This window comes from Biomphalaria glabrata, chromosome 9 (assembly GCF_947242115.1).
Source record: "Biomphalaria glabrata chromosome 9, xgBioGlab47.1, whole genome shotgun sequence".
Classification (NCBI taxonomy): domain Eukaryota; kingdom Metazoa; phylum Mollusca; class Gastropoda; family Planorbidae; genus Biomphalaria; species Biomphalaria glabrata.
Window position 1 is genome coordinate 1,650,081 of NC_074719.1, and position 7,404 is coordinate 1,657,484.

General features: G+C 36.4%; 1 protein-coding gene across 1 annotated transcript in view; it reads right to left on the reverse strand.

Annotated features, from left to right (window-relative positions):
- LOC106073742 (carboxyl-terminal PDZ ligand of neuronal nitric oxide synthase protein-like) overlaps positions 1 to 6,981 on the reverse strand; it is a 220,137-nt gene extending 213,156 nt beyond the window's left edge. The window contains exon 1 of the mRNA XM_056040448.1: positions 6,637 to 6,981. The gene's annotated coding sequence lies outside the window, so the exon portion shown is untranslated. The remainder of the gene's footprint in view (positions 1 to 6,636) is intronic.
- Positions 6,982 to 7,404: the final 423 nt, after the last annotated feature.

The following is a 7,404-nucleotide window of genomic DNA, read 5'->3' on the forward strand; positions in this document are numbered from 1 at the left end:
TTTTTTAAATCTTGTGCTTGTGGCACAGATAAATGTTTATTATTTAGTTTGCAAACGTGACCTTTGGCGTCCTTGACATTGTTGACTTTATTTATTTCACACAAGTTGCGCTGGTCGCTTGACAAGCTCGTTACATGACTGCTGTCAGGACTGAGTTCTGGTCAGCCTGGGTCTCCTGTTTACTGTAGAGGAGAAGGGGGGCAATTCAGGTGGTTGATTTCAAAACTGTTGTCAAATGTCCTTTTCAAATGGACATAAAAATCTTTCATGTCGTCCGTCTTTGGGGAAAGTTCATGCCACAGTGTTCGGCAGGCTTCTTCTGTGAGTTGGGCTTGTTTTAGGAGCTCCCCCTTAACAAAATCATAGTCAGTGTTATGTATCAGTTTTGTTTGTATCATAAACAATTTTAGTTTTTCATTTAACTTGTGAGTGAGGACAAGTGGCCATCTTGTCTTGGGTATGTCGTTAGATTGACCAGTGGCACCAAAAGCTACATATGGGATATCGTTGCTAGTTACTTTGTTACTTCCCTTTACAATATGTGTGGAGCCTTTCGTGGCATCTCTAAATTGATCAATACAGTCTAAGACCTCTTGGGCTGAAGTAGGCTTTCGTAGCAAAATATAAAACAAACAGGTGTACTGTGATAGTCTGCTATATAGACCACTAGATCTAGAGTAGATATGAGCCTTATAGGAAAGTTTTGGATAATTTCAAAATAATTATCAAGTTTAGAATCTGGCTAGGTCGATGGCGACGCTGACAGATGAATGCATTAACCTTCATTCATGAATAATTATACTGCATAGTTTACATACGTCACATGACAATGATCACGTGATGAAAATTTCCAGGAACATGTTTGTTTTTTTTAATTTTCCTCTTCGGCCCTAACGAGAATTCATTCACTTTATGAACTCAAAAAATAATGACGTCATTTTCCGGCTTCTCCCACCGGAAGCACGATTTTAAATAATGTCACGCGCAGACACAAGCCCATAAAAAAAATGTTGGAATTATTTAGAAATTGGAAAAAGAATGATTTCAGATTCAAAACAAAATAAAACAAAATGTTTGAATTTATACCTTTTAAAATTCATTACAAATTTAATTAAACGAATGCAAATAGGTGTAAATAATTGTGTATTAATATTTGAAATTACATTCTTATTTAATTGTTGTTTAAATGACACAATGGCCACTCACTTAATTCATTTTAATTTAAAGCACCAAATCAACTTTACCCAATTTAGAATTAATAATTGATGCACAAGAGAATGGCGGTGATGTATTCAGACTAATCACCATTTCCAAATATATGACTTTTTTTTTTAAACTACCGGGTCAAACAAAAAGAAGTAAATAAATAAAATCCAAAAAAAAAAACATAAGTGGAGGACACAATTAATTAGTATTAAGTAAAGTATTTTGTCATCTTTGGTGGTAATTTTTGATTGACGTTTATCAGGGCCAGGACAATTTCTTTGTCCTTCTGTTGTGCGCTAGAGAGTACGATTAGTGTAGAAATACTTAAACTTGTGCCTAATGTTATTATTGAAGTACACTACGTTTTGAATAAATTGCATAATTTTATTTTTTTCGCTGTTCATTTTTTATTTTCCAATTTCATCTGGGGCCATCATGTTGACTTCACCTAGGGCCTCTTATTATCTAAGGCCGGCACTGCCTTTATTTGGGATGTAACGTGTTCATAAGATAGGCCAACTGATAAATGTACACAATTGCATAAGTTAATTCCCCTGGTCTTGCGACTTTTACGCGTCTGCTAACTTGCATAGTGGCAAGAGTCTCGTTAGCGCTTTGGGTGGGAGCACCTTTCTATAGCTGCCACATATCTCATTATTACAAGGTTTATCTCCGTTATCTTAGTATATTTTGCTTATAAAAGGAAATTAACTAATTAAGACAAATGGATTGATTAATTGGCTTTTTTTTTTTTTATTCATTCCTGTGTTGTCGCCGACAATAAATAATTGTGCAAAGTTTCAACTTAAAGGGTAACTCCGATGGTTTTGACAATTTTTGATATAATATGTGTTTTGATTTATAGATAATGAATATATTATTCTTTTTTTTTTTATTTGCAAGAATAACTTAGTAATTGATGTTTTTGTGACATAATTTTTCTGCGCATCCAAAACAGTCAGATTTTCACTGAATTTCTGTGTGACGTCACGACGGTGCACTCAAATCCTATTGATACTCATTGATAGGGAGGCGAAAAAGAAATTATCTTTGATAAAAAAAAATTTTCGTTATTACATCATTAAAATACTTTAAAAGAAATTTCTAATGGTGTATTAATTATGACTGTATGTTTGACCGTAAGAAAATTATGATTTTTTTGTGCTGTTTCGACCTAACATTGGTTGACATGGAAAAAGTGATGAGAGAGCTTGACGCTGGCTCAGCCGGCGAGACACACCCCCAAGGTCAAAAGTTAAAAAGTTGGAATTGAGTTTCGTAGACGATAGATCTACTTATTAAATAAGAAATTTAATAGTAGATCTAGTATTCGTAGTAAATTTCTAGCTCACAAATCTGATTTCATTTATATTTATGAACTTCAGTTGTTTAAAATGTCTCAGTAGTATCATTAATTGAATTCTTTGGCCTGGAAATCCAATGTATTGTTGGTACTGCACCTGGTATTAACTTCAATTTTTTTTTAAAATCCCATTTCCACAGCAGTGAAGTTGCTGAAACAGCTTCTCTCAAAATGGTTTGAGCATAAACAGGAATTAGCTAATGCCTTTGTAAAATATTTGCTCTTCAGGCGAATAAATTTTCCCCATTTTCCCTTTAAAACTTCATCTCTTGGAAACAAATGAAAAGAGACACTAATTTCTGTATCAGCATACTTGCTCATTTTATCTTTGTGATTGGAACTACTGCAACAAGCTGAAGAACAATATTTAATTTTCTTCAAGTAGAAATAGAGGTTTATAAACAATGACCGATTATAAATCAACGTGGAGACTAGATCTAGCTGTGAAGCGTAACAATAAATGCGATTCGATAGGTCTAGATCTAGACTAGAGAGTTTATCGGTTATATAGGTCTAGATCTATATTTAGCCAGCACCTTCGTGACGTCACGTTTTTAAAAACTAAAAACATCTCGCAGAATCCCGTTTTTTTGGGGGCGTGGAGAATTTTCTGTCTAATTTATTAAATATAAAATTTTCCGAGCATTTAAATAAAAAATGATATAATGTTTACTATTACAACTTTTTACACAGAATTTAAATATGTCAATAACTAAAATTTGAAAAACTATCGGAGTTTCCCTTTAATCAGAGAATGGGGAAACATTAGATGTTTGAAATGTGTACCAGACAGACAGACAGACAGACAGACACACAGACACACAGACAGAGTAAGCTGATATAACCTGTGTAATAATCCCATTTCACTAACACGCACAATAACTATATACACACAACATTTTCTGAAGACACACACATCACATGCTGGAGTCGGAAGACACACACAACACTTGCTGGAGACACACACAACACTTGCTGGAGACACACACAACACTTGCTGGAGACACACACAACACTTACTGGAGACACACCACACTTGCTGGAGACACACACAACACTTGCTGGAGACACACACAACACTTGCTGGAGACACGCACAACACTTGCTGGAGACACACACAACACTTGTTGGAGACACACACAACACTTGGTGGAGACACACACAACACATGTTGGCGACACACACAACACATGCTGGAGACACACACAACACTTGCTGGAGACACACACAACACTTGCTGGAGACGCGCACAACACTTGCTGGAGACACACACAACACTTGCTGGAGACACACACAACACTTGCTGGAGACACACACAACACACGCTGGAGACACACACAACACTTACAGGAGACACACACAACACTTGTTGGAGACACACACAGACATTGTAAAGAGCTATCTAGAGCTCGTACAGACCAAGAAGTCGTTCAGTCAATCCATCCCGTGGAATAATTTCCATTCTCGCCACGATATGCCAAAGTAGACACATTGAGTGGCAGCCGTGGGAGAGGGAAGAGTGGGGGGGGGGGTCGAGTCGTTTAATGAGTCTAGAACACCAGGCCCGTATCAAAGTTCTTCTTAAAGCATGCAGTACATTGGCATTACACACACACACACCGTCTGACATACACACACAAACTGGAATCGAGTTTAAAGTAGAGTGACAACTTGGGCTAAGTTTACTTTAAGGGGAACTCAAACATGGAGTAAGGACCACTGCTTTAGTGAGCAGTAGCGTAGCAAGGCACTGGCCCGGGCTCAAGAACATTATCCCTTGCACACCCCCCTTCCCATCACGATAAAAATCAAATTGAGTTCATATATTAGGATCAAAGCAATTGACACAAAAAGGCATATCTGATGCAGGTACTATCTTTTGTCAGAAGGGAATAAGTTAATAACGATTGAGATTAACTCTTTCTCTCCTAATTAACGATATTATCGTTGATTTGACCTCATCAAATCAAATTAAATTTTTGATTTTATAATTTGTGTTACCCGTTATACAAAAAGAGCATGCATCCTCCTATAATTCTATACCATGATTACAAACAAAAATGTTATTGAATGTTTAATCATAACAGGGTAGAATGGATGGATCAGAAAAATTAACAAATTCTGTCAAAATGTGGAAAAAAAAAATTACGGAGATAGTTAATGCACAAACATCCTAATTTCAGTCTGTGTGTTTCAATGTCACTTGTCCTCACAGAGGAGTGCGTATAAGCCTAATTCATAGAAAACTGGTCGTATGTGTGTATATATATATATATATATATATGTGTGTGTGTGGGTGTGTGTGTGGGGGGGGGCTGTGTATGTGTGTGTGTGAATGTTGTTCCTGTTTGCATCTATTGTGTTATTGTTATAGCAGTAATGCTGAGGTGGACAATTGTAGTCAGACTGAATATCCATTTGTTTGGACCAATAGAATAATCTTATCTTATAAGCAAATAAAGATACGAAATAACTACCAATAATCTAGCTTGTCGATGTTACAAAAAAGAAAGCCTGTAATTAATCACTAAATGCATGACGCGTAGGACGTAATCATCTTCTTTTTTTTTGAAGTAACGTCTGTATTACATAAGATAAGAAGATAAATGACCATAGAAAGATGCACATGAAAGGGGAGATTACTGTGGTGAGCTTCATTTCGAGAAAGCTCTGATGGTTTAACAAAGTGATAATCTAGTCCATTGTTTCCCAAAACTGTTCTTCTTGAAACGTGAGCATTCCGCGAGACCTGGATAGGTGTGCCTCGAACTACTGGAATAATTAACTAGTAGGTCGCCATGTGAATTAATCGCTTTGAAAAAAAAAATAAGCAAAGTGTTCCGCTAATTACTCAGAATGTGCGAAGTGTTTCGTAAAGGACACAATATAAGACCGAACGGGTCTAAAATAATTTCTAGAATGAGTTTATATGTTGTATTTTTTTATATTTATAATCCCGAATATATTAACTCACCTTGTATCTTTCTTGTATGTTAGTATCTTTCTTGCATGTTAGTATCTTTCTTGTATGTTAGTATCTTTCTTGTATGTTAGTATCTTTCTTGTATGTTAGTATCTTTGTTGTATGTTAGTATCTAACTTGTATGTTAGTATTTTTGTTGTATGTTAGTATCTTTCTTGTATGTTAGTATCTTTCTTGTATGTTTGTATCTTTCTTGTATGTTAGTATCTTTGTTGTATGTTTGTATCTTTCTTGAATGTTAGTATCTTTATTGTATGGTAGTATCTTTATTGTATTTTAGTATCTTTCTTGTATGTTAGTATCTTTCTTGTATGTTAGTATCTTTCTTGTATGTTTGTATCTTTCTTGTATGGTAGTATCTTTATTGTATGGTAGTATCATTCTTGTATGTTAGTATCTTTCTTGTATGTTAGTATCTTTGTTGTATGTTAGTATCTAACTTGTATGTTAGTATCTTTATTGTATGTTAGTATCTTTCTTGTATGTTAGTATCTTTCTTGTATGGTAGTATCTTTCTTGTATGCTAGTATCTTTTGTGTATGTTAGTATCTTTCTTGTATGTTAATATCTTTCTTGTATGTTAGTATCTTTCTTGTATGTTAGTATCTTTCTTGTATTTTAGTATCTTTCTTGTATGTTAGTATCTTTCTTGTATGTTAGTATCTTTCTTGTATTTTAGTATCTTTCTTGTATGGTTCTTATGTGTTTAGATTTACGCAATCGAATTTTCTACGCAAGCTAAAAATCTATGGCCATATTAAAAGATCTTCGGGGCTTGAAAAGACTTTCCTTCAAGGAACAGTACCAGGAAAAAGAAGAAGAGGCAGACAGAGAAAGCGATGGGAGGACAACATAAAAGAATGGACGGGCCTGCCATTGAAAGAGGTTCTAACTAAGGCAAAAGACAGAGAGGAATGGAGAAAGACGGTCAAAGAATCCTACATGGTGCCCCAACGGACCAACAGACTAAGGATAGGTAAAGGTCAAAAGATCTTGGCATAGGCAAGTAAAAAAAATGACAATTATTTTACCTACGTCAAAAGGATAGGCCTAAATTTATGGGAATATAGATCAAGCTACTTACTTATCAATTAGATAAATATCCGTCCTCAGATCTTTTTTTACGAATCTCAGAAGTTGTCAAAGGTAAACAAACACATGTAGTCTTACCAGAGTAGCTAGCCCTTTAGTCATGTGACTTTAAAGACACGTGACACGTCCGTTGGAGTATCTCAATCAATTGGATTCCACAATGAAATCAAGTTGGACTAACAAAGATCAACAAACGTAAACAAAGGGAGACCACTGCACACGAGAATATTTAGAAATAGGGGGGGAGAGAAAAAACCCAAACCCCCGAGATTTTACCCAAGAGATGAAGAAATGGGTATGCACGCGAAGTCAGCGCTGACTGTCTCTAGCATTTGGTAGCGTGATTCTGTATCGCTCACCGCCTCGGTGCCGGCTGGAAATCAGCACTCACTCCTCGGCGCGCTATTGCTCCTGCCTTTTAGATCTTATGGGAAGTGGGAAGAGAAAAAATAGGGGGGGGGGGGGTGAGAGGGGGGGGGAGTTGGAATAGCGCACTTGTTCCCTCTCTTTCTTGACCTCTCTGTCTCCCCCCCCCCCCCCATCACGAAACGTTTCATCCCATGTCTGAGGAGGGCAGTGGATAGATAGAGGTTAAAAGGAAGAATTGAATTGGGGACGGGGGCCTGCTTGATTGCGGGCTTTGATCAGAACGTTGGCCCGCCGAATAGTCAAGGCGGTCCAGGTTTCAATCCTGAATAGTTTAATTACTTCACTTCTAAAATGGCGTGTTAATAAACTGTCTTTAACTCTATCTCTCCTA